General features: G+C 45.7%; 1 long non-coding RNA gene across 1 annotated transcript; it reads left to right on the top strand.

Annotated features, from left to right (window-relative positions):
• Nucleotides 1-622: 622 nt before the first annotated feature.
• Nucleotides 623-27,894, top strand: LOC122053434. The gene is made up of 3 exons (XR_006132208.1): nt 623-925; nt 2,824-2,912; nt 27,418-27,894. It is a non-coding gene; the product is annotated as an uncharacterized LOC122053434 (long non-coding RNA).

The raw sequence follows: 27,894 nt of genomic DNA, 5'->3' as shown, positions 1-27,894 counted from the left end.
AGAATCTTGAGAGGTGTTTTCTCCGATTTGATGTTTTTTTAACAGATAAATAATTTGGTTTTGGTTACAAAGAAATGAAAAACCTGATCTCACGGAGGAGAAGGAGATTGATTGCTCGAAGTCGAAAAGCCACGATTTTGTGGTCGGATTCGTTCCGTTTAAGAGCTCAAAGCAGGCGTCGAAGCCCTCAATGACACCATGTGATCTCTCTCTTCTATCGCTCCCACCGTTAAGGTGTTGCCTTCCCCATCTCTTCGACGGCTGACGAACACTCTGACAGTGGCTTTGGCGCCAAGCACTCTGACAGTGCTAAACCAGCATCTGACGATGCACACCTTAGCTTGCAATTGCAGCATCCTCCGAGGAAGACGAGGCGGTGCTGGGCGTCAAAACTGCATCGCCGCATCAAGATCACATAATCAAGGAGTATAAATAATGGTTGTCTAGATTCATTTACCTGACCAAGATGGAGCTTGGGAATTTCTTGTCAGAACCACATTCTGTTTGACATACTTGAGGGATTTTGATCCGACCAGATAATTGTGAAGAACCTTTATGACCTAATAGGGATGACAAACTGAGTTCATTTCATTAGGGGATGATCAATCTTATTGAAGTTGGTGCTTTTGGCTCATCTCTGATTCCATTTTATTGCTGAGAATGTATCATTAGAGGATCGCTTTATCCATCTCAATATATCTTTGTATTTTATGGTTCATTCTTTTGCAGGAGACTTTGCACATGCACCATGAAAAAGTTGATGATCTAGAGGCTTCCTTGATTGGGTACGAGGCAAAAGAAACTAGTGGTGAAACTGAAGAAACTATGGTACGTGGAAGCTAAGCAAAGCTTGATTAGGAATTGGCAGATTTCTACAGTCACTGTTTATTGTGTCTTTGCTCTTCAAGACATGGCATACTCTGAGGTAGCATGATTTTTATGAATATTTATTTATCTATTCTTTTTAAAGGTTATCATTCTTGTGATACACGGAACACATTGTTCTATTAATAAAAGTATGAAGCATACACATGTAATGATTAATCTGGTTAGAGAAAGAAAACATACTGAGAACACAAAGTATGTTAGTGGAATGGAAATTTCTTTACCCCCTCCCCTGACACGCGCACCTCCCTCCCTTCTCTCTCTCCCCCCCTTTAAATGTCCGTTCTACCCCTTTATCTTTTTTATTTTATTTTTATTTTTTTTAATTTTATTTTTAAATTTAATTTAATTTATTAATTTTTTCATCCATACTTATATATTTTTAAATTTTTATTTAATTTTAATTTTTTAATCAATTTTGTTTATTATTTTTCATTAATACTTATATATATTTTTAATTTATTTAGTTTTATTTTTTAATTAATTTTGTTTATTATTTTTCATTAATACTTATATTTTTTAAATTTTATTCTTAATTAATTTTATTTATTATTTTTTAAATATTTATTTAGTTTTATTTCTTTAATCAATTTTATTTATTATTTTTGAAGAAGGTTGGGTTCAAGTACGATTTGAGCTTATAGAAGAGATTCAACAAAATAAGGATCTATATGATCAACTTTATCCCGATCCAAATTTGGTAACCAATCTATTATTCTCATTGAATTATTTTGAGCCGTGGGCACCAGAAATATATTGGATGGACGCTATGTCTTTGGGAATTGTCATCGCATCAAGGTACAATCTTGTACTTCATACATTTGGTGAGAATATTAGGAGTTGTTTTACTCACTTGCCATTAAGAACTCCTCTAGTTTCAAACCAAGAGCGTCGAGAAATAGCTATTGCTCATGTTGGCAATCACTTCGTACAAGTTTTCTTACATCCTCATTATCCTGTACCACCCATTTCAACTTGGTGGTGGCAACATTCATCGTATGAAGCTAAAGGATCGTATGAAGCTAAAGGATGGGCAACTCGTTACAGGACATGTGTTTATTTGTGGTATGAAGTGATAGGTACACCACCACCAAACGCGTCGGGAGCAGAATTTGGAGACAATATTGATTAAGATGTCTATTTTTATATATTTTTATTTTTTTTTTTGTATTATTACATGTACTCTTCATTTGAAAAAATTATGTTTGTTTCTAAGTTATGAATGTGCTCACTATTAATTGTTAACATTTTTATTAGTTTTAAATATAAACTAAAAATAAACACAAATTATAAACATATAAAAAAATTGTTAAAAAAAATAAAACTGATAAAAAAATTGATTAACAAAAAAAATCAATAAAAAATAAAATTTAAAAAAATCAATTGAAAAAATAGCAGTATTATGAAAAAAATAATAAATTAAATTAATTAAAAAAATAAAAACTAAATAAAATTTATATAAAACTGAAAAAATAAGTATTGATAAAAAATAATAAATTAAATTAATTAAAAAATAAAATTTAAAATATACTGAGAGTTATTTTTAAACAAAATTAATTAAAAAATTAAAACTAAATAAAAATTAAATGAAATAAAAAAAAATAGAAGAGGAGGCTACATGCGTCCTTTGGCAGGGAGAGAGGGGAGAAGGAGAGGGGTGTGTGTCAAACCGGGAGGAAGCAGCGGAATATATGGAAAACTTTGACAAATATGTAAAATAATGTTATCATAAATCATGGGACACAATAAATAGCAATTGTTTTAGAGTAAAAACAATTAGTTCACATGCCTTTTTCTTTTAGAAAAAAATACTTGCTCTTTAAAATATAATTCTTGCTAATACTAATTGTGATGTATGATAAATAAGGAGTTAGCATGAGGAAGTTATCATTTATGTTTCTCAAACTTTAGTATGATTCAAATACTATAACATTTCAGATTTTCTTTTTATGGGTCGTGAGCAACAAAAGATTCGGTGGTTTGAACTTTTCATCTAAAGACGTTGGTCGAAGTGCTTGCACTCTCAGGTAAATATGTTTGTGCATCTAGAACTCTAGAAGGCATTGTAATATGGTCATAATTGAACTACATATGCAGTTAACTGAAAGGCTCCGCATTAGCTGGTATGGTTACATCATATTTCATCAATAACCTAAATATGCTAACTTGTTATTTTCAATTTAGAACTTACATACCATTTGCTAAAAGTGAGAGTGGTCTATGTAATTATGCTACTGAAAACATTAACTATTGGGTGATAGACAGATTTTATTCAGAGTTAGTGGTGACTAGTTAAAATAAGAATGCTTTCTTCCCATGTATATTCACCACACGATTATTGTGAGTTAAGATATCACTCCTTTGAACAATTAATAGAATCATCCAATTAATTGTATTTTAAAAAAGACAATGCTTTGTCATCAGCAAGGTATTTATTTTCCCTATATTTATTGATCCGGTAGTAAGAGCAGGGGGCCCCGCCATGGGAAGTCAACGCCACGTGGAAGCCATAGTGGTAGTCGTCCGTCCGGAAAGGGCAGGGTCCAACCGGACGTCCGACCGGCCGATGGAATCGAACGTCCGGAGAGGGATGGGTCCGATCGGCTTGCCGACCGGACGATATACGGCTGATGGTTAAAGGCGCCCTGTCGAAAGCAGGGTTCCTGCGCTTAGGGGAAAAGGTCGTGGGCCGAACGGACCCCACGCTCGGCCAAAGCCATAAGGTAACACTGCTAATAGTCCCCATAAAGCATGTGATGGAGAATCTCCCCAAGTAAACCACCGCATATGTCCGGCCGGATGTTGAGGGAGTTGTCCGCCCGGACGCTAGATCTGGAGCAAAGGGGAAAAGGACAAGGGAGGTCTTTTTCTGACAGCAGGTATGTTTCACGTGTAGGCCATGCTTTGACTGTAGCGGTATGGGTCAGGTGAGCTTTCTGACAACCGCATACCGAGGAAAGGACAGAGGACACATATGCACCTCGGTATGCGTGCTCTAACCCTTCACAACTCTATATAAAGAGCCTCAGATTTCGCCGGAGGTACGCATTCTGAGACTTTGGGAGCCACCTTTTTCATCGTTGCTTACCTGACTTGAGCGTCGGGGGGTCGCCGCCGGGAACCCCCTTCCCGGCTCGACTTCTGTGCAAGTTCGCCGGAGCTTCGTTCTAGCAGTTGAAGAGCCACGTCAGTAGTCGAAGAGCGTCTGTGGGAAACGCTCCTGCATCCGACCGGAAACAATGGATGAGGCTGGACGACAACACACGGTGACGCTTTCGACGGAAGAACTCGACGCTCTGGTCGAGATAAGGGCCGCCAAACTTGTGGAGCAAAAACAGAAAGCATCTGCCGAGCGGCCGGAGCAACAAGCAACATCTGCGTCGGGTGGTCTAGCGGAAGTACCTCAAGCCACTCCTGCATTCCATCGGGTCTTATTTCGCACCCCTGAAGCCGTACCAGCTCGAAGAGATAGAGGATCTTCTTAAGATGAAATGCCTAAGCGAGATGACAGAAAGGGGAAAGCCCCCCGAGCGGACGCATCCCCCGGGCGGATCAATCGCCAATTTTTGGAGGCTATTCTACTAGACCCTCTGCCCAAGCACTACGTGCCTCCTGTTGGTGCAACCTTAGGTCAAGGTTGACCTGGTTGACCCGACTCGAGGTGACTTGACTCGAGTTGTATTTTGATGTTTGACTTGGGAAGATTGTCGGTGCAACCTTAGGTCAAGGTTGACCTAGTTGTGTTGCATGTTGATGTTTGACACTCGTGAGAGAGTTGTATTCTTGATGTGGGACAAGAATAGATGTTTGGGAGATTATTGGTGCAACCGTAGGTCAAGGTTGACCTGGTTGACCTGATTCGGGAAAAAGTCCAAGTATGGAGACTTGGCTTCGGAAAAGTCAAGCAGGGAGCTTGGCGCGAAAAGTCCAAGTATGGAGACTTGTGAAAAGTCCAAGTATGGAGACTTGACGGAGAAGTCAAGCAGGGAGCTTGGCACAATGAGAAAGTCCTAACTGGGATGTTAGGCGGTGTGGAAAGTCTGAGTGAAGCAGGCGGTGGGAAAGTCCTAGCGGGATGTTAGGCGGTTGGAAAGTCCTGGTGAGTGAAACCAGCAAGGAAAATCCAGATGGATCGGGGATGATCGGACTTACGGTGTTGGAAAATCCAGATGGATCGGGGATGATCGGACTTCAGTGGAAAATCCAGATGGATCGGGGATGATCGGACTTACGGTGTTGGAAAGTCCAAGTAGGTCAAAGGATTGACCGGACACTTGGTGGGAGTCTTAGCAGGTCAGGGTGACCGGATGCTAAGCATGATGAACCAATAGGTCAAGGTTGACCGGATATTGGTTTGAAGTCTTGGGACTTGGTTTGGGCAAAACCAAGCTACGGATCGGTCACCGCACCGATCGGTGATACTGTTTGCTCGATCGGTGCGGTGACCGATCGATACAAGAAAGTTTCTCTTCGGCTTCGATCGGGCCGGTGACCGATCGCCAACGACGAAAAAGCGGTGATCGGATCTCTGATCGATGATGTCGGGGACCGATGAGACGGCGGAAGCAGCGAGTTGGGATCGATCGTGGACCGATCGGTATCGATCGGTCCACATCGACTACGTAAGATCGATCAAGGGACCGATCGGCCGATCTGATAAAGTCCGAGACCGATCGAGTTCTAGCCACGCAGCACAGTTTCTTCATTGTTTCTCCTTCGCGGTATAAAGTGAGGGCTTCTGGGTGAACTCTTCTTTTCTTCTTGAGCTTACGCTCTTCGACTCTTGAGCTGCTGGTGTGCTCTTGAACTTTCTTGAGCTCTCATCCGAAGCTCTCGTGAGTTTCCCCGGGTGTTCTAGGCTGGATCGAGGCTGCTTGCTTCATCAAGGTTCGATCGACAAGCAAGCAAGTGTTTTACAATTTCTATTGTTCTTGTTTGTTGTCTCTATTGTTGTACTCCTTTGTTTGCTGTTGCAAAAGATTGTGGTGAGGTTTCTCCACCCACAAGGAGTATATTATTAGCCGGTTCTCCGGGGACTCATCCACCGACGGATTGAGAGGCTTCGTCCACCTTACGGACACGCCGAGGAGTAGGAGTATCATCTCCGAACCTCGTTACATCGACGCGTTGAGGTTTGATCTTCTTGTTTTCGTTTCCTTGTTTATTTTTCCGCTGCGCTAACGAATTGTAGGAAGAAACGCGATCGATTTGGGGCGGCTATTCACACCCCCCTCTCTAGCCGAGTACGAAGGATCCTAACAAGTGGTATCAGAGCGAGGCCGCTCTTCATCGGATCAACACCCGTGGGAGCAAAGCTAGAGATGGATCAATTCGGAGAAGACATCACGATTCCACCCTTCTACAACGACAACTTCACATATTGGAAGGTAAGGATGATGTATTTTCTTAGGACTAATATGTTGAACTGGTTTTGTGTACAAGAAGGGTTTTCTCCTCCAATGGATAAAGAAGGAGAGCCTCTAGAGAAGAACAAGTGGACGAAGGAACAAGTCCACCAATCCACGATCAACAATGAGGTAACTAAAACAATTGAATTTTCATTACCTACTAATATCTTGTGTAAGATAGGTAAATACAACAATGCCAAGGAATTGTGGGATAACTTGGCCAAGTACCATGAGGAGAGCTTCACTTCAAGCCATGAAGAGGAGCCTAGTGAACCAAGTAGCTCACATCATGGAGGGAGCAAATTGGGAGTTGAGGGCTACTCAACATCCAAGGAAGAAGAGGAGGAGAGTTCCTCTTGCTCAAGTTCGGAGCAAGAAGAAGAAGTTTCCACCTCCGGAAGGGTTGAAGAAGAAAGCTCATCTCCATCCACAACCCTAGGTAACTCAAACACTGTGATTTCAAGCAAATTACACATAATGTGTTTTGAGTGTAGGAAACATGGGCACTACAAGAGTAAGTGTCCAAGGAGGGTTAGGAAGACTCCACCGGCACCAAAAGTCAAGGGAGCCGGAGTCCCGACACGCAAAGGCAAGGAGCACGTGGTATGCTTCCAATGCAAGCGAAGGGGACATTATCGGAGTCATTGTCAGGGGAGGCAACCTCACAAGGGCAAGAGACCGAGCACTTCTATAGGGGTAGCTAATGCAAACCCTAAGGTATCATTTAAGTCTCATTCGTGCAATACTAGTAAGATGCATGCTAGAAATTTTATTGCACTAGTCAATAATGATAAGCATGATAACATTAGAAATCGATACACATGCTTAGGTGCCAAACATGTGAGCCTAGATAAGGATAACACTAGGAAAGCCAACCCTAGAATTACCTCATCTAAGGTTAAGGAGAACCTAGGTAGGAATCCCAAATCAACTAGACACATGCCTAGGAATGCCTCAAAGAAAATGACAAATCAAAAATTGAGGTACTAGGAGAATCAAGTCTTGAGGTCAAGACTTGATAATTTAGAAAAGGCTCTTAAAAACATGGAGAAGTCATCTCTAGGGTTTAAGGGTCAAAAACCAATGTCCAAGGACAAAAAGGGTTTGGGTCACAAACCTAAGTCCCAAATGGTCAAGCCCACTTATCACAATGTTCCATTCGATTATGGAACAAAACCTAGGGCTAGGAAGACCATTACCAAGGTTACAAGAGTCACCCTATAGTTGACCTTGATGAGACCCAAATGACCAAGGCTTCAAAGCCTAAGAGGGTCATTAGGAGGGTTGCTAGGAAAGTCATCCTAGTGAATATTTAGTGAACCCAATGAGCTCAAGTAGGTATTGGGTTCCTAGAGCATCTTCTCTACCCATAGATGGGTTAGAGAGTGTCAACTCAATAAGAAGGGTAGTTAACCCAACTTTGAGAAATTGACACTCGAGGAGCATTTTCAAGGTTTTGGGAACCTTTGAAAATGAAATGGAATAATCTTTATTATTCACTCCTTGGAAGAGTAAGTTGTGCCAAAGTGAGAATATATTAATCTTACTTTAAATTGACACAATTTTGAAAAACCTAGAGAAATATCAAATTGGGATTTTGATATTCTCTTAGGTAATCAAGGCAATCCGGGCCTTAACTTAGAAGTGCTACTCTTGTAGAATTTTAAATGGTATAAATCAAACAAGAGATCAAGAAATGCCAACTTGGGTTTTGACATTTTCTTGGAGCACTTTGGGCAATCTAGGATTAGAATTTAAGTTAGCTAAGTGATTAAGGATACTTAGATAGGTAATCTAGGTATTTTATTTGTGTTAACTTACCATGGTTGTTTGCCATTTGCCATGTCATGACACCATATTTAATTTATGATCATTTGAAATGTCATGATAATGCTTAGGTTATTATATGTCATGCTTTATTTAAGTTTTCAAGCTTTATGCCATGACATCATGACATTGGCACATGTTTTCATTTATGATACCATTTTATGCCATGTCATCATCTCTTGCATTAATAATCAATTGAATTGATTTAAGGATGAAAAACACATTTTGATATTGAGATCAAATTTGTGTTTAGAAAATGCATGAGACCTTAGTCTAAGATACCTAAACCCATATCTCACATCAAATTGACTTGAATGTGGTTTGATACACCTTAGATGTGTGTGAGATATTAGGATCATGAGTTAGGATCAAGGTGCATAGTCCTTGTACCTAGATGAGCCTAATTCAAGAAAGGAGGATCATAGGGAAAGCTTGTGTACAAGTCATGTACATTTAGCCCTAAGATTATGGTCCTAAATTCAAATGGTTTTAAAAACATTTTAAAATTGATTTGAAAAACCTTGATGAAGCTTTCCTAGTGATAGCATTCATCATTGGACATTGTGATACAAAATTGACTTAACTTTGAACTATTTCAAAGTTTTGAAATTTTGTATCAAGATTTGAAAATAGAAACTATTTTCATAGAAAACTATTTTCCATGATAGTGTATGTTATGAGGAATGTATCCTCAAAATTTCACGATTTTGGAATTTCTTGAATTTATTAGGAGTTTCAATTTCGAAAAATCATCATCTAATTCGGATCGGTCCCACCGATCCGGAGGAAGGCCCGATCGGTCCGGTGACCGATCGTGATCCAAAGGCGATCGATGAAGCGTGGATCGGTCGGGGACCGATCGAGATTCGATCGATGCGGGACCGATCAACGCGTGCTTTTCGATTTTCACATGGTCTGAAATTTTAAGCGAAAATTGGGTTTTGTGGATTTTTAAAGGTTTGAAACTCTCCAAGACATTGTTGGTGCAATGGTCAAGGGGAGTTGACCTTTAGGGGAGTTTTACCTAATTGTCAGGGGAGTTGACTTTTAGGGGAGTTTTACCCTTAAGACTTTTGAGGATTAGTGATATGGGATTATCACTAAGTTGATTGTTGAGTTTAGTATCAAGGGGAAATTAAGAGTTTCAATGAAAGGTATGAGACTTTCATTAGGAAGAAACTCTTGACCTTGATACCCTCCTTTTCCTTTTGATGTGTGTCAAAAGGGAGAGTGTTCATTGGAGAATTATTGGAGAACCCAAGTTAGGTTATCGGGTTAACCTAAGCTAGGGAAGAATGTCAAGGAATGTTCAAGGAAGAACATTGGAATTCTTTTGATGTATGTCAAAAGGGGAGAATTATTGAGAACCCAAGTTAGGTTATCGGGTTAACCTAAGGGAGAATGTCCGAGAATGTTCAAGGAAAGAACATGGACATTGGAAGATGGTTGGGAAACCTAAGTTAGGTTATCGGGTTAACCTAACTTGATTATGAGTTTTGTCAAACATCAAAGGGGGAGATTGTTGGTGCACCTTAGGTCAAGGTTGACTGGTTGACCCGACTCGAGGTGACTTGACTCGAGTTGTATTTTGATGTTTGACTTGGGAAGATTGGGTGCAACCTTAGGTCGAGGTTGACCTAGTTGTGTTGCATGTTGATGTTTGACACTCGTGAGAGAGTTGTATTCTTGATGTGGGACAAGAATAGATGTTTGGGAGATTATTGGTGCAACCGTAGGTCAAGGTTGACTGGTTGACTGATTCGGAAAAAGTCCAAGTATGGAGACTTGGCATGAAAAGTCCAAGAGGAGCTTGGCGCGCGAAAAGTCCAAGTATGGAGACTTGACCGAAAAGTCAAGTATGGAGACTTGGCAGAGAAGTCCAAGCAGGAGCTTGGCACAGAGAAAGTCCTAACGGATGTTAGGCGGTGTGGAAAGTCCCGTGAGTGAAGCCGGGCGGTGGGAAAGTCCTAACGGGATGTTAGGCGGTTGGAAAGTCCTGGTGAGTGAAACCGCAAGGAAAATCCATGGATCGGGATGATCGACCGGTGTTGGAAAATCCGGATGGATCGGGGATGATCGGACTTACGGTGTTGGAAAATCCGATGGATCGGGATGATCGGACTTCGTGTTGGAAAGTCCAAGTAGGTCAATTGACCGGGACACTGGGGGGAGTCTTAGCGAGTCAAGGAGTGACGGATGCTAAGCATGATGAACCAATAGGTCAAGGTTGACCGGATATTGGTTGGAAGTCTTGGGACTTGGTTTGGGCAAAAACAAGCTCGGATCGATCACCGACGATCGATCGGATACTCTGTTTGCTCGATCGGGGTGACCGATCGATCTCCAACTCTGTTGATTCCTTGATCGATCGGTGACCGATCGCAGCCAACAACAGCGAAAGAGAAGCGGGGTGATCGGTCGACCATCGATCGTTGGACGTCCGATCGATCAGACCATGTCGCGAGCATAGCACGCCAGCGAGTTGGGATCGAGTCGTGGACCGATCCAGATCAGGTCGATCATGAGCATCAGGCAGTCGAGTACATGCGCAGGTCGGCTACGATCGGCCGGTTCGATCGACGTCCGGTCGGGGACCGACAAAGTCTGATCGGTCCGTAGACCGATCGAGAGTTCTAGTTCTCCTGACGTCTAGTTTCTTCTCCTTCGCAGTATAAAGGAGGGGAGGGTCTTGTGAACTCTTCTTTTCTTCTTGAGCTTACGCTCTTTGACTGCCGTTGGTGTGCTTGAACTTTCTGAGCTCTCATCCCAAGCTCTGCGTGAGTTTCCCGGTGTTCTAGTGGATCCGGAAGTCTTGCCTGTCATCAGGTTCCATCGACAACAAGAGGCAAGCAAGTGTTTACAATTTCTATTGTTCTTGTTTGTTGTCTCTATTGTTGTACTCCTTTGTTTGTTGCAGATTGTGGTGAGGTTTCTCCACCCACGGATAGGGGACTCATCCACCGACGGATTGAGAGGCTTCGTCCACCTTACGGACACGCCGAGGAGTAGGAGTATCATCTCCGAACCTCGTTACATCGACGTTGAGGTTTGATCTTCTTGTTTCGTTCCTTGTTTGTTTTTCTCGCTGTTGTGTGTAGGAAGAAACGCGATCGATTTGGGGTCGGCTATTCACACCCCCCCTCTCTAGCCGTACGAAGGATCCTAACACCTCCGACGATCAGCGAGTACAATGGAACAACGGACCCGGATGATCATCTGGGTAAGTTTGATAATACAGCTACGCTCCATCAATACACAGATGGAGTAAAGTGCCGAGTCTTTCTTACCACTCTCTCGGGATCGGCTCAACGGTGGTTTCGGAGGCTGCCGGACGGATCCATCACAAGCTTCAAGGACTTCCGAACGGCCTTCCTCCACCACTTCGCTAGCAGTCGGCGTTATTAGAAGACAAGTGTCAGCTTATTCGCCATCAAGCAAGAGCCGAGAGAATCGCTTCGTGCTTACATCCAGCGGTTCAACAAGGTGGCAATGGACATTCCAACGGCCACCTCGGAAACGATGATGAATGCCTTCACGCAAGGCCTGGTGGATGGCGATTTTTTCCGATACTCATTCGGAAACCGCCTCGAGATTATGATCACATGCTACACCGAGCCAATGAATACATCAACGTGGAGGAGCGCAATGGAGGAAAAAAAGAAACACCAACCGAACGGGCTCCACTGCCGAGGGAAACCGCCTGCCATCAGAAAGAGGACCAAGGGCGAACAATCCGCTCGTTGCGAGGTCCCAAGTGCAATAGAGGCACGAGCAGCCAAGAAGAAATGGACCCTATGTTCCGCTCCTTCCACCGGACGGACACGCACAACACGAGGGATTGTCAAGTCTTCCTTCGTGGCTAATCCCATTCCAGGAGTGCCGAACGATGGTCTCCTTCCATCGACGGAGACAAAGGATCCATAGGACGACCCGGACCGGCAGAGAGCGACATCACGAGCGCTTCGATCGACACGATCTCCAAGACGGGAGAGAATCGCCGACGTCAGAGATCGGTCCGACCATCCACTCGGAAGAGGAAAATAGAGCAATACTTCAGAGATCAACGTTATTCTTGGTGGGCCGACCGGAGGTGACTCCAACCGACGGCAAAGGCGTCGGCGTCTCCGATCCACGCTATCGGTTGCGTGCGGAGCGAGCAAGTGGACCGAAATCACTTTCGGCCGGGACTTAGAAGGAGTTGAAGTGCTCACGACCGCTCTCTGCTCATTAAAGCGGTAATAGCAAATTACACTATTCACCGTGTATTTGTTGACACAGGAGCTCGGTCAACATCATATTCAAGAAGGCGTTTGATCACCGCAATTGATCGAGCTCCATTGCCCATGACGACCCGCCCACGGGTTTGAAGGCATGAAGTTCATGCAGATTCAGGTTGGCTACTCCGGGAGAAGAGCCTCGGGAGGACCAGGACAATAAACTTCGTGGTGGTCGACTCTCCTCGTCCTACAACATCATTTTAGGGCGGATCAATCCGTCGTCTCAACCTTCCACGAAGATGAAGTTCCCGTCAAGACAAGGTGGGAAAATGCGGGAGATCGGTTAGGCGCTCGCGATGCTACATCGAGATGGTCGGAGCCGAATCCAACTCCGCTCGAAAGGCGCCCGAATCGAGGTGAATGCCATCACCGAAAAGCCACCCTCTTTAATTTATGAAGAAAAGAGGAAGTGCTGATTCATCCCCGATTGGGTCCACGACTTTTATTGCGTCCGATCTGGAGGAGAAACAGAAGAAGAACGATCCAATGCCTCCAAAAGAATCATGATGTCTTCGTCCGGTCGACACATGATGCTTCGAATTTCGAAGCATAGCGCGACAGTGAGTTGCATGTCCGACCGACCGACGCAGCATAAGCGAGAAAGGATTTCGGTCGAAGCGAATGCCATCATCCCGCGGAAGTCGAGAAACTTCGGAGGCAGCCATATCGAAATCAAGTTCAGGCGGTTCCTGGGCTAACGTAGTATTAGTCTCAGCCGGGCAAGTGGAGATGCATCGACGACTTCGGGACTTAAGCAGCATGCCCCAAAGATTTTTATCCCCTGAATAGATCACGGGTGGATTCTACTGGTTGCGTAATTAGTATGCTCGACGCCTACCGAGGTTATCACCAGGCTGCCGCTGTGAAGATCAAGAAAAGTCACGGACGACCACACCTATTGCTATAATGTGATGTCGTTCGGACTGAAGAATGCGGGAGCCACATACCAACGTTTGATGAATAAAGTGTTTAGAGAGCAGATCGGGCGGAATCTAGAAGTTTATGTGGACGACATTCTCATTAAGTCCGTCCGAGCGGCCAATCTCTTCAAGGACATGGAGGAAACCTTCCGAACGCTGCGTAAGTATGGAGTCAAGTTAAATCCCCAGAAGTGCCTGTTCGGAGCAAAAGGAGGGCGTTTTCTGGGGTATATAGTGACCGAACGGGGAATCGAAGCAAATCCCAGCAAGGTGAAAGCTCTACAAGATATGCCGCCTCCAAGAAATACAAGAGAAGTGCAGCGGTTGACCGGTCGGATAACTGCTTTGTCCAGATTCATCTCCAAAACCGCCGACCGGAGCCTACCATTCTTCAAGATCCTGCGCAAGGCCGCTAAGTGTTAGGATCTCTTCGTACGGCTAGAGAGGGGGGTGTGAATAGCCGACCCCAAATCTCTCGCGTTTCTTCCTACAATTCGTTAGCGCAGCGGAAAATACAAAGAAACGAAAGAGAAGAAAACCAAACCTTAACACGAGGATGTAACGAGGTTCGGAGATTAGGGCTCCTACTCCTCGGCGTGTCCGTAAGGTGGACGAGTCCAGTCAATCCGTCGGTGGATGAGTCCCCGGAGAACCGGCTAATATAATACTCTTTTGGGTGGAGAAACCTCACCACAACGTTTGCAACAACAAACAAAGAGTACAAGAACAAAGAGTAAGCAAGAAATACAATAAGAATACAAGCACTCTACCAATCTTGCTTTCTCGTCGATGGAGTCCGGATGAAGCAAGCCAGTCTAGAAAACTGTCGGGGAAGCTCACGCGAAGCTTTGGACGAGCTCAACAAAACTCAAGCACAGCAGCACTTAAAGCGAAGGAGGAAGAAGAGAGCGCACGGAAGATGCCCTCGATCCTTTTATACCGAAGAAGACAACGAGAAACTAGCCTGTAATGCAATAGAACTCATCGATCGTCCGGCACCGATCGAGTGTCGCGATCGGACTCGAGCTCGATCGGCTGGACCGATCAGTTCTTTCACTGATCCCGGCCCCGATCGATCACAACATACGTGCGTACCTTCCTACGTCGATGCGTGGACCGATCAGGCTCACGATCGGTCCCCGGACCGATCCGCCTCCTCCGGCTCTCACGCAGGGCAGAATCGCACTCGCCTCTCTTGATCGGTCGTGGAGACCGATCAGCATACACTGATCGGTCCAGGACCGATCGGAGCTTTCTCCGCTCGATCGCCGCTGCGTCGCGATTACCGACGATCATCACGGGCATCGAGTCAAACGCAGGATCATCCGGATCGGTCACCACGATCCAAACTTCTCGACCCTAAACCTAAGGCTTCCACACCAACATCCGGTCAACCTTGACTGTTGGTATATCATACCTAGCATCCGGTCACTCCTTGACTGCTAGCACTCCCCGCCAAGTGTCCGGTCAATCCAATCCCTTTGACCCACCCAGACGTCCGATCATCCCCGATCCATCTGGATTTTCCTCTTCGTGCCAAGTATCCGATCACTCTCTTGACCTACTTGGACTTTCCAACACCAAGTCCGATCATCCCCGATCCATCTGGATTTTCCCTTGCTGGTTTCACTCACGGACTTTCCAACCGCCTAACATCCCAGTTAGGACTTTCCCACTGCTGGCTTCACTCACGGACTTTCCATCGCCTAACATCCCAGTTAGGACTTTCCCGCCTTGGCTTCACTCACGGACTTTCCAACTGCCTAACATCCCGGTTAGGACTTTCCCTCTGCCAGCTCCTGCTTGGACTTTTCCATGCCAAGTCTCCATACTTGGACTTTTCCGTGCCAAGTCTCCATACTTGGACTTTTCTAGTGCCAAGCTCCTGCTTGGACTTTTCGTTGCCAAGTCTCCATACTTGGACTTTTTCCGAATCAGTCAGTCAACCAGGTCAACCTGGTCAACCAATAATCTCCCAAACATCTATTCTTGTCCCATATCAAGAATAGAACTCTCTCAAGAGTCAAACATCAACATGCAACTCAACTAGGTCAATCTTGACCTAAGGGCATCATCAATCTTCCCAAGTCAAACATCAAAATACAACTCGAGTCAAGTCAACTCGAGTCGGTCAACCAGGTCAACCGACCTAAGGTTGCACCAACAATCTCCCCTTTTGATGTTTGACAAAACCATAATCAAGTTAGGTTAACCCGATAACCTAACTTAGGTTTTCCAACCATCTTCCAATGTCCAATGTTCTTTCCTTGAACATTCTCTGGACATTCTCCCCTTAGGTTAACCCGATAACCTAACTTGGGTTCTCCAATAATTCTCCCCCTTTTTGACACACATCAAAAAGTATTCCAATGTTCTTCCTCGAATATTCCTTGACATTCTTCCCTTAGCTTAGGTTAACCCGATAACCTAGCTTGGGTCCTCCAATAATTCTCCAATGAACACTCTCCCCTTTTTGACACACATCAAAAAGAAAAGGAGGATATCAGGGTCAAGAGTTTCTTCCTAATGAAAGTCCCATACCTTTCATTGAAACTCTTAATTTCCCCCTTGATACTAAACTCAACAACCAACTTAGTGATAATTCCATATCACTCAAGTCTTTAGGAGTAAAAACTCCCCCTAAAAGTCAACTCCCCTTGACAATTAGGTAAAAACTCCCCCTAAAGGTCAACTCCCCCTTGACCATTGCACCAACAATGTCTTGGAGAGTTTCAAACCTTTAGAAATCCACAAAACCCAACTTCCAGCTTGAAATTTCAGACCAACTTGAAAATCGAATCACGCATGATCGGTCGATCGGGAACCCCATGGATCGGTCCCGGACCGATCCATGCTTCGATCGTCACCGATGGGCACCGATCGGGCCTTCGCCGATCGCACCAAGCTCACGGATCTCCTTGGATCGGTGCGATCAACAATCTCGGATCGGTCCGAACACCGATCAGATCATCTTGATACGCAGAGAGGGCTACTGATCATTTTCGATTTCCTTGAAATCGAAACTCTAATAAATTCAGAAAAATTCCAAAATCGTGAAATTTTGAGGATACATTTCTCATAACATACACTATCATGGAAAAATAGTTTTCTATGAAAATAGTTTCTATTTTCAAATCTTGATACAAAATTCGAAAACTTTGAAATAGTTCAAAGTTAAGTCAATTTTGTATCACAATGTCCAATGATGAATGCTATCACTAGGAAAGCTTCATCAAGGTTTTTCAAATCAATTTTAAAATGCTTTTAAAACCTTTAATTTGGGACCACAATCTTAGGGCTATATGTACATGACTTGTACACAAGCTTTCCCTATGATCCCCCATATCTTGAATTAGGCTCATCTAGGTACAAGAGCTATGCACCTTGATCCTAATTCATGATCCTAATATCTCACACACATCTAGAGTGTATCAAGCACATCCATGTCAATTTTGATGTGAGATATGGGTTTAGGTATCTTAGGCTAAGGTCTCATGCATTTTCTAAACACAAATTTGATCTCAATATCAAAATGTGTTTTTCATCCTTAAATCAATTTAATTGATTATTAATGCAAGAGATGATGACATGGCATAAAATGGTATCATAAATGAGAACATGTGCCAATGTCATGATGTCATGGCATAAAGTTTGAAACTAAACTAACACATGACATATAAACTAGCCTAAGTATTATCATGACATTTCAAATGATAATAAGACTAAATATGATGTCATGACATGTGAGGGCAAACAATCATGGCAAGATTTAGCATAGATAAATATACCTAGATTACCTATCTAAGTATCCTTAACCACTTTGCTAACTTAAAATCTAACCCTAGATTGCCCATATATCCCTAAGAGAAAATCAAAATCCCAATTATGGTATTTCTCTAGGTTTTCTTAAATTGTGCCAAATAAGATTGAAATCGATATTTTTCAAATATGACACAATTTACTCTTTAAGGAGTAAATAATAATTCTTTTTCATTTTCAAAGGTTATCAAAACCTTGAAAATGCTCCTTGAGTGTCAATTTCCTCAAAGTTGGGTTAACTACCCTTCTAATTGGAGTTGACACTCTCTAACCCATCTATGGGGTAGAGAAGATGCTCCTAGGAACCCAATACCTATTAGAGCTCATTGGGTACACTAAATATTCACTAGGGATAACTTCCCTAGCAACCCTCCTAATGACCCTCTTAGGCTTTGAAGCCTTGGTCATTTGGGTCTCATCAAGGTCAACTATAGGGGCGACTCCCCTTGTGACCTTGGTAGTGGTCTTCCTAGCCCTAGGTTTTGTTCCATAATCGAATGGAACATTATGATAAGTGGGCTTGACCACTTGGGACTTAAGTTTGTGACCCAAACCCTTTTTGTCCTTGGACATTGGTTTTTGACCCTTAAACCCTAGAGATGACTTCTCCAAGTTCTTAAGAGCATTTTTCAAAGTATCAAGTCTTGACCTCAAGACTTGATTCTCCTTCTCTAGTACCTCAATTTTTGATTTGTCATTTTTCTTTGAGGCATTCCTAGGCATGTGTCTAGTTGATTTGAGATTCCTACCTAGGTTCTCCTTAACCTTAGATGAGGTAATTCTAGGGTTGGCTTTCCTAGTGTTATCCTTATCTAGGCTCACATGTTTAGCACCTAAGCACATGTATTGATTTCTAATGTTATCATGCTTATCATTATTGACTAGTGCAATAAAATTTCTAGCATGCATCTTACTAGTATTGCACGAATGAGACTTAAATGATACCTTAGGGTTTGCCTTAGCTCCCCCTATAGAAGTGCTCGGTCTCTTGCCCTTGTGACTTTGCTTGCATTGGAAGCACACCACGTGCTCCTTGCCCTTGCGTTTCGGGACTCCGGCTTCCTTGACCTTTGGCGCCGGTGGAGTCTTTCTTACCCTCTTTGGACACTTACTCTTGTAGTGCCCAAATTCCCTACACTCAAAACACATTATATGCAATTTACTTGAACTTAAGGTGTTTGAGTTACCTAGGGTTGAGGATGAATGGATGCTCTCTTCTTCATCCCTCCCGGAGGTAGAAGCTTCTTCTTCGTGCTCCGATCTTGAAGAAGAAGAACTCACTTCCTCTTCTTCTTTAGATGTTGAGTAACCCTCAACTTCCAATTTGCTCTCTTCATGATGTGAGCTACTTGGCTCACTAGGCTCCTCTTCATGGCTTGAAGTGGAGCTCTCTTCATGGTACTTGGCCAAGTTATCCCATAATTCCTTGGCATTGTTGTAACCTATCTTACACAAGATGTTAGTAGGCAATGAAAATTCAATTATTTTCGTTACCTCTTTGTTGATTTCGGATTTGTGAATTTGTTCTCTTGTCCACTCCTTCTTCTCAAGTGGTTTTCCTTCCTTATCCACCGGAGGAGTAAATCCTTCTTGTACACAAAACCAATTCATTATGTTAGTCATAAGAAAATACTTCATCCTTACCTTCCAATACGCGAAGTCGCCGCATTCGTAGAAGGGTGGAATGGTGACATCTTCTCCATAGAGATCCATTCTCTAGCTTTGCTCCCACGGGTGTTGATCCGATGAAGAGCGAACCTTCGCTCTGATACCACTTGTTAGGATCCTTTGTACGGCTAGAGAGGGGAATCTCTCGCGTTTCTTCCTACAATTCGTTAGCGCAGTGGAAAATACAAAGAAACGAAAGAGAAGAAAACCAAACCTTAACACGAGGATGTAACGAGGTTCGGAGATTAGGGCTCCTACTCCTCGGCGTGTCCGTAAGGTGGACGAGTCCAGTCAATATACTCCTTGTGGGTGGAGAAACCTCGCCACAAACGTTTGCAACAGCAAACAAAGAGTACAAGAACAAAGAGTAAGCAAGAAATACAATAAGAATACACAAGCACTCTACCAATCTTGCTTTCTCGTCGATGGAGTCCGGATGAAACAACAGCTTCAAAAACCTTACGAAGAAGAGCTCAACAAAACTCAAGCACCAGAACAGCAGGAAGGAGAGAGGTCGCACAGAAGATGCCCTCGATCCTTTTATACTGCGAAGAAGACAGCGAAAACTAGCGTTGCAATGCAGCGGCTAGAACCCCATCTGATCGCGGACCGATCGGTGTCGCGATCGAGCTCGATCGGTGCGTGGACCGATCGTTTCGGTCCCAGGACCGATCCTGAGACCATGCGTACTCGTCGGCCATCTGATCGGTCCGATCCCTCTCTCTCACGAGCAGAATACTTTCGTCTTGATCGGTCGTGGCCGATCAGCATACTGATCGGTCCAGGGGACCGATCAGCTTTTCTCCGATCGATCGTCGCCCGCTGATCGATGATCACCGGACCGATCGGGGCAACGCAGATCATCGGTCACGCCGATCCAAACTCTCACCCTAAACCTAAGGCTTCCACCAACATCCGGTCAACCTTGACTGTTGGTATATCATACCTAGCATCGGTCCTCCCTCGACCTACTAGCACTCCCGCTAAGTGTCGGTCAATCCCTTTGACCCACCAGACGTCCGATCATCCCGATCCATCTGGATTTTCCTCTTCGTGCCAAGTATCCGATCACTCTCTTGACCTACTTGACTTTCCAACACCGAAGTCCGATCATCCCCGATCCATCTGGATTTTCCTTACCGTTTCACTCACCAGGACTTTCCAACCGCCTAACATCCGTTAGGACTTTCCCTTCTGGCTTCACTCACGGGACTTTCCATCTTGCCTAACATCCAGTTAGGACTTTCCCACTCCGGCTTCACTCACGGGACTTTCCAAACTGCCTAACATCCTAGTTAGGACTTTCCCTCGTGCCAAGCTCCCTGCTTGGACTTTTCCAGTGCCAAGTCTCCATACTTGGACTTTTCCCGTGCCAAGTCTCCATACTTGGACTTTTCTAGTGCCAAGCTCCCTGCTTGGACTTTTCCGTTGCCAAGTCTCCATGCTTGGACTTTTCCGATGTCAACCTCAACCTTGACCTACGGTTGCACCAATAATCTCCCAAACATCTATTCTTGTCCCATATCAAGAATAGAACTCTCTCACAAGAGTCAAACATCAACATGCAACTCAACTAGGTCAATCTTGACCTAAGGTTGCATCAACAATCTTCCCAAGTCAAACATCAAAATACAACTCGAGTCAAGTCAACTCGAGTCAACCAGTCAACCTTGACCTAAGGTTGCACCAACACTAAGTTCGTGGGATGAAGAATGCATGCTGTAGGCTCAGCACTTGTGAGGGAGAGCGGCGAAGAGCAGCCGGTGTATTTTCTGAGCCACATTTTAAAAGATGTTGAATCTCGTTACACTGGGCTCGAGAAGTTGGCCTTCGCTCTTATTCTAGCCGCTCGGCGCCTTCGACCATATTTCTTGGCTCACACCATTATAGTCCGGATGAATAGTCCACTGGGAAGAGTACTGTTGAATCCAGAAGCGTCCGGACGGCTCATCAAGTGGACGATAGAACTAAGTGAATTTGACATCCAATACCAGCCCCGCTCGGCGATCAAAGCGCAATCCTTGGCTGATTTTGTGACCGAAGTGCAAAGGCCAGAGCCGGAAGCTATGTGGAGAATATATGTGGATGGGTCGTCCACTGCGAGTGGAATAGTATTGCTGCTCTCACCTCAAGAAGAGAAGATGCATCTATCCGTCGGTTGGATTATAAAGCTACCAACAATGAAGGTAGTACCGATTGCCTCATACGCGGCCAAAGATGTTTGGCGATTCGAATCACAACTCTCGGTGCATTTGAAATTAACAAGACGGCCAAGCTCTATGCTGATGCATTTGGAAAACTTAAAGCTAATTTCAGAGAAGTTGTCCCCGAGCGGAAAACCAAGCAACCGATGAGTTAGCTAAACTCGCAGCTCAATAACGCCGATTCCAACCAATTGCTGGTGGCGCACGTCGACCGGATGGAAGGCCTCACGTTTCCAAGCAACTGGAGGACACCCATCATATAATTCCTCCGCTCGGGAGCTACATCGGCCGACCGGAATGAGGCCCAACTACTAAGAAGGAGAGCCGGTCGGTTCACACTCATCGGCGATCAACTTTACAAAAAAGCATTCTCACGTCCGCTGTTGAAATGTGTAAGTTTGGAAGACTCAGCTTACATTCTCCAAGAAGTACATCAAGGATCATGCGGAGGTCATCCGGGCGGACGATCATTGGCTAAGAAGATCTTGCTAGCTGGATACTTTTGGCCAACCCTACAAGCAGACGCCGCTCGGACCGTATCAACATGTCTGTCGTGCCAGAAGTACCATAATTCCTACCACCGACCGGCAGAGGAAATGAAGGATATCGTTGGTCCGTTCCCGATGGCGACCGGGCAGCGGAAATTTTTGCTAGTGGCGGTTGATTATTTTTCCAAGTGGGTGGAAGCCGAGCCGCTAGCCAGGATCACCGAACAGATGGTTAAAAAATTCATATGGCAGCACATCATATGTCGGTTCGGCATCCCTCGTCGACTGATTTCCGACAACGGACGGCAATTCACAGGCAAAATTCTCGAAGATTGGTGCCAAAGCTTCGGCATTGAACAACACTTCACATCTGTAGCCTATCCCCAAATCAACGGTCAAGCCGAAGTAGCCAATCGGGAAATTCTTCGTATTCTGCGCGCTCGGCTCGATCATTTAGGAGGAAGTTGGGTAGATGAAGTGTCGGGCGTTTTATGGGCCATCCGAACGACTCCTAAGGAAGGAACTGGCGTCACACCTTTCCATCTGGTGTACGGTGGCGAAGTGGTCATTCCGGTTGAAGTCGGCGTCGAGTCCGTCCGGGTCCTAAGTTACGATGAAGGCAACGCCGAGCGGAGGAACATGGAGCTGGATTTGGTTGACGAGGAGCGAGCCAAGGCATCCGTTCGGCTGATGGCGTATCGGCAACGGATGAAGCAAAACTACAACCGGCGCGTCATTCCCAGATCATTCCAGGTCGGTGATCTGGTCTGGAAGAAAGTCAAGCCGGTCGGCGACGTCGGCAAGCTTGAAGCTCCGTGGGCAGGTCCCTTCAAAGTCATCGAAAAACTCCGCTCGGGCGCGTATTATCTGGAGGATGAAGATGGTCGGCAGCTAGATAGGCCGTGGAGCGCGAACCACCTCCAGCCTTACCGGGCGGGGTGAAAGGTGTGCCAATGTAAATCATCCTGTGCACTTTTTTCAACTGAATACTTGAAATGCAGAAATGAAAAATCAAGAGAACAAATATAAGGCATCGTCGACGAGAAAATGAAGGCCTCGTGCCGCTCGGCCGGAGGTAAATTATCTGAGCCAAGCGCTCGACAACGAATGCCCCGAGCTGCTCAGCCGGAGGTATAGTATCTGAAGGCCCCGTGCCGCTCGGCCGGAGGTAAATTATCTGAGCCAAGCGCTCGACAACGAAGGCCCTGAGCTGCTAAGCCGGAGGTATATTGTACGAGCCAAAGGCTCAATTCCGAAGACCCTGTGTCGTTCGGCCAGGTAAACGTTGTCCAAAATTAGGCTTAAAAGCCCGACGAGCTCCGTCGTTAAAGATCGAGAGCCGCGCCGACCGGCTATAAATATCCGCGCCGTCGAGCTCCGACGTTAAATATCGAGAGACGAGCCGACGTCTATAAATAATCCGAGCGGAAGATCGTCGAGCTCCGACGTTAAATATCGAGCCAACTTATGTCAAGATAATCTGAGCTGATAATCATTCGTCAGCGAGGGCTAGTTTCTGCCAAGTGCGAGTGCAGACTGCACAATATCCGAGCGGAAGATCGTCGAGCTGCCGAGCGTTAAGCGGGTAGAGCGGGCCATAAACCATCCGAGCGGAAGATCGTCGAGCTCCGACGTTAAATATCGAGAGACGAGCCGGCGTCTATAAACCATCCGAGCGGAAGATCGTCGAGCTCCGACGTTAAATATCGAGAGACGAGCCGGCGTCTATAAACCCTCCGAGCGGAAGACCGTCGAGCTCCGACGTTAAATATCGAGAGACGAGCCGGCGTCTATAAACCCTCCGAGCGGAAGATCGTCGAGCTCCGACGTTAAATATCGAGAGACGAGCCGACGTCTATAAACGCCCGATTGGAAGATCGTCGTGTGGGTGAGGCCAATAAGAAGGATGCAATTCCTCCGGAAACTCGCCTTCAATATCGATAAAACCGACTCCACGTCCTGCTCGGCTCAGAGCACAAAGGTACTTGTCGGCTTCTAGTGAGCGATCTCTGCTACCTAAGCGGAAGGTTACGCACTCGAAATAAATAGCCGAGCGGAAAGGTAACTCCAAGTACTTCGCTACACTCCCTTTCGAATGCCAGAAGAGTGATAATAGGCGAGTGGACGACACACATGCTAACTTAAAAGGACAGCGTGCAAAAGGAAAACACTGCATTCAAATTAAAACTTTAGGCCGGGCAGCCTAAGTACAAAAAGGATCATATCTAGCCGAGTGGCCGAATTACAAAAGTTACTCTATGTAATCGTAAAGGGTCTTGGGAATGCTTTCCAGGAGCGCCACTTGATCGCCGGCCGGAATGGTAGTGGACTCTGGAAGAAGACCCTTGGACTTCAGATAGTTGGTGGTCGCGGTCATAGCCAAGTCGAAGGCTGTGTACATCCACTCGCAGATTTTCTCCGAGAATTCAGGCGAGCTTGAAGGCCGCCTGGGAGCCAGTGAGGGCCTCATTCAGACTCTGAAGCTTTGCCGCGTCGGCCGAGCGGCCCACCTTCTCTCTGTCGAGCTGCTCCATCAGCTCTTTTACCTTAAGCTCCAGGCCCCGAGCCTCCACGTTCTTTTTCTCCAAATCGGAGATGGCCGTATTTTTTCGGGTGGTGGTCAGGGTTAATTTTGTGTCGAGCGACTTGACTTGTCGCTCGGACTCGGCCAGGGCGTGGGCCTAATCGGCCGTTTTCTTTTGCTCGGCCGCCAACAGATCTTGAGCTTTCTTCAGCTCCTTTTGCAGCTCGGAGTAAGACGGGCCCTGAGAGCAGGACGGACCGCCTGCCGCCTTCAGTTGCCTCAGCTCCTCGTCCACCATAGCCAGGCGGTTGGAGACGGCTATCTCTTCCACCCATCGCTGAGGCAAAAAGGCGAAATTGTCAAAGGCCGAGCGGAAAAATGCAAGTGAAGATTAATAAAAGAAAACTTACCCCCGTGGACTCCTGCATATGGCTATTGGCCAAGTTCCGGAGGGGGATCATTGCAATGCGCGCCCGAGCGTCAGCCCACATCTCGGCCAGGGGCCCTTTCAAGGTGATGGTATGCTCGGGCGCGGTTGGCCGGTCGGCTTCTGGTAGCAATTCTTCAGTCGGGAGATGAAGGGTGACCCGTACTGTGCGGCCGTGACCAGGGATCGTCCGACCGGGATCAGAAGCCGGCGCAGAAAACTGCGAATGGATAGTTGAGCTCTTAACCGAATGCCGAGCGGGTGAGCGGGTGCTGACCGGAATAGCCTCAATGGGGGCTTCCGGCTCGTCCCATTCAGAAGGAGTCCGGTCGGACGAAATGGCTTCGACCTCTGGCGCCTTGCCTCGAGCGGCGGCGGTTGCTCGCTCGGACGGTTGGACCGTTGACGTGGCCGAGGGCAGAGGAGTCTCCACTCGGCGCCTCTTTTGTAGAGGCTGCTCCTCCTCCCGAGCGGAACCTTCCTCGGGTGCAGTTCGTTCTTGGGGAGGGGTGGCTCCACTGGCCACATTTTGTTGAGAGGCCTGAGCGGCCGACTCAGCTGATTTCCGCTCTGCCTCTGAGATCAGCTTGCTGACCCGTCCATGCACGGCTGGGTCGTTCAGCGCTCGGTCACCGAATCCATGGCGATGTCCGCTGCAAAAGAAAGAAAGGAAATCGGTTAGCGATCAAAGCAAATGTCCAAGTAAAGTTCTTACCGAAGACGGTCGGATTAGACTCGAAGATATACATCACTCCTTCATGAAGGAGCTTATTGATGTCGAGTTGCGGACCGGCTAGTATGTTTGCATGGTGGAGGTAGTCGATCGGTCTTGAACTTCTTCACTCGGGAGTAGGGGCAGACTGACTTGCCACTGTCGGAAGGTGCCCGATCGGGCATGCGGATGTAGAAAATAATCCTTCCAATGTTTATTGGAAGAAGGAGTTGTTGAAAAAGACCAAGGCGGGTCGAGCTTGGAACATGAAGGTGCTGGCTCGGCTTGCTTGGGGTAATAGAAATAAAGAAGACCTCCGGTCGGAGGGGATGTTGTGAATCTTAAACAAAGCGACAACACCGCAAAGGAGACGGAAGGTATTGGGTACTAGAGCCGAGCGGCACAAAAAATTGCAGACATCTATGATGAAAGGATGCAAGAGGCCGTGATGGCGGTCTCGAAGACACAGAAGCTCCGCGTCTATGAGGCCGGCGGAAGGACCCTAAGCAATTTGAAATCCTCCGGATTTGAAATTGTCGATCAAAATATCAAAGTCCCGTTCGAATCGAGGCGCATGGTGGTGTACCATGGGCCGGGAGGTCTTCGGGATTTGAAGAACTAGCCATGGGCGATCGGAAGGAATCAAAAGGCAAAAGGTAGGAGAAAAGCGAAAGGAGGTTTCAAGGATCGAAACTGAGGAAAAACGCGGAGGAAACACCGAAAAGGAGGAAGGAAAGATATAAAATCTTCTGCGAGGAAAGGGATCGCGAAAAAGGCGCCGGAGAGCGTCGGAAGACAAGATCTACTCCAAAGGAAATGAAGGGACGGAAGCAAATGAGGAGAGAAGACGAAGGCTTTATAGGGCCGAGCGGCCGAACCGTGGATCAGGTCACGGGAATCAAAGATTGCATCTCGTCGTCCATTTCGAATCGCTTCGATCGCATCAAAACACCATGCCGCCGCCGTCGTAGGCTGATGGCATTGCGCCACGTGGCATTCTACCATTCAGAGCATTTAATGAAAGCATGCTCAACCTTAATGTCGGAGATTGGCGCAAAACCCAAGGAGATTCGGCGAATGCCATTGTTGATTTGTTCAAGGCCATCTCTGCGGTAGGCCGATCGGAGGATACTAGCACGGAGGAGCTGCCCGGCTAGATTCGCAGTCCAGTCAGTCGGACAATTCGCCTCCTTCGACTAGACTTGAAGGAGAGGCAAGTGATCCGGTAGTAAGAGCAGGGGGCCCCGCCATGGGAAGTCAACGCCACGTGGAAGCCATAGTGGTAGTCGTCCGTCCGGAAAGGGCAGGGTCCGACCGGACGTCCGACCGGCCGATGGAATCGAACGCCCGGAGAGGGATGGGTCCGATCGGCTTGCCGACCGGACGATATACGGCTGATGGTTAAAGGCGCCCTGTCGAAAGCAGGGTTCCGGCGCTTAGGGGAAAAGGTCGTGGGCCGAGCGGACCCCACGCTCGGCCAAAGCCATAAGGTAACACTGCTAATAGTCCCCATAAAGCATGTGATGGAGAATCTCCCCAAGTAAACCACCGCATATGTCCGACCGGATGTTGAGGGAGTTGTCCGCCCGGACGCTAGATTTGGAGCAAAGGGGAAAAGGACAAGGGAGGTCTTTTTCTGACAGCAGGTATGTTTCACGTGTAGGCCATGCTCCAAATCTTGTGACAGGGGATTCTGCTGTCCCATCGAGGACATGCTTTGACTGTAGCGGTATGGGTCAGGTGAGCTTTCTGACAACCGCATACCGAGGAAAGGACAGAGGACACATATGCACCTCGGAATGCGTGCCCTAACCCTTCACAACTCTATATAAAGAGCCTCAGACTTCGCCGGAGGTACGCATTCTGAGACTTTGGGAGCCACCTTTTTCATCGTTGCTTACCTTACTTGAGCGTCGGAGGGTCGCCGCCGGGAACCCCCTTCCCGGCTCGACTTCTGTGCAGGTTCGCCGGAGCTTCGTTCTAGCAGTTGAAGAGCCACGTCAGTAGTCGAAGAGCGCTCCGTACCCAGCGTTCATTGATTCAGCCTTCGGACAGGATCATTTATCTTTATGTTTAGTTGATAGTTTTATTTCAGTTGACTCTGTTCTTATGCATCAATTTCTTGACTTTTTTAGAATAAGGTTTTCTTTGATGATAGAAGTTGAGATTGTGGAAATTTTACATGTCGTTTGCTTATTCATGTTGCCTTTCATTAAATGTTGAGATTGTAAAAATTTTACATGCAGTACCTTTTTCAGATATTTTGAAGGTGAATGGAGGTATTCAGGAACTCCAGCTAAATAGCTCGGGTATGGATGATTACAAGAACAACAACTACATGCTATGTGGTACTGCATTAGAACCTCAGGAGTGTGACTGAGAAGTACTTCGATGAAGAACTATCAAGAAGACTTTATGATTTAAGCGAGAAGATGGTTAAAGCCAATAAGTAAAGAACATTCAAATCAAGAGGATAAGTAACATCTATCAAGATCCTTTAAGTTCATGTAATAAGATGTAGTCGATAGGAGTAGCTTTGAATGTCTCCTAATTAAAATTTCTTTATATGCGAGTAATTATGTTTGTTATAGAAGTGTAAGGATAATAATTTGTATATTTATCTTGGTTGTTTATCTAATAATATGTTGTTGATTGAAATAGATTCGTTTTTATTTATCTTTTATTTATCTTTGGTATTAAAAGATAATAGTTTAAAACCTCTTGTCTTTTGTTAA

This window comes from Zingiber officinale, chromosome 1B (assembly GCF_018446385.1).
Source record: "Zingiber officinale cultivar Zhangliang chromosome 1B, Zo_v1.1, whole genome shotgun sequence".
NCBI classification, from domain to species: Eukaryota; Viridiplantae; Streptophyta; class Magnoliopsida; order Zingiberales; family Zingiberaceae; genus Zingiber; species Zingiber officinale.
Note: the sequence above shows the minus strand (reverse complement) of the source record. Positions and strands in the feature narration are given on the sequence as shown.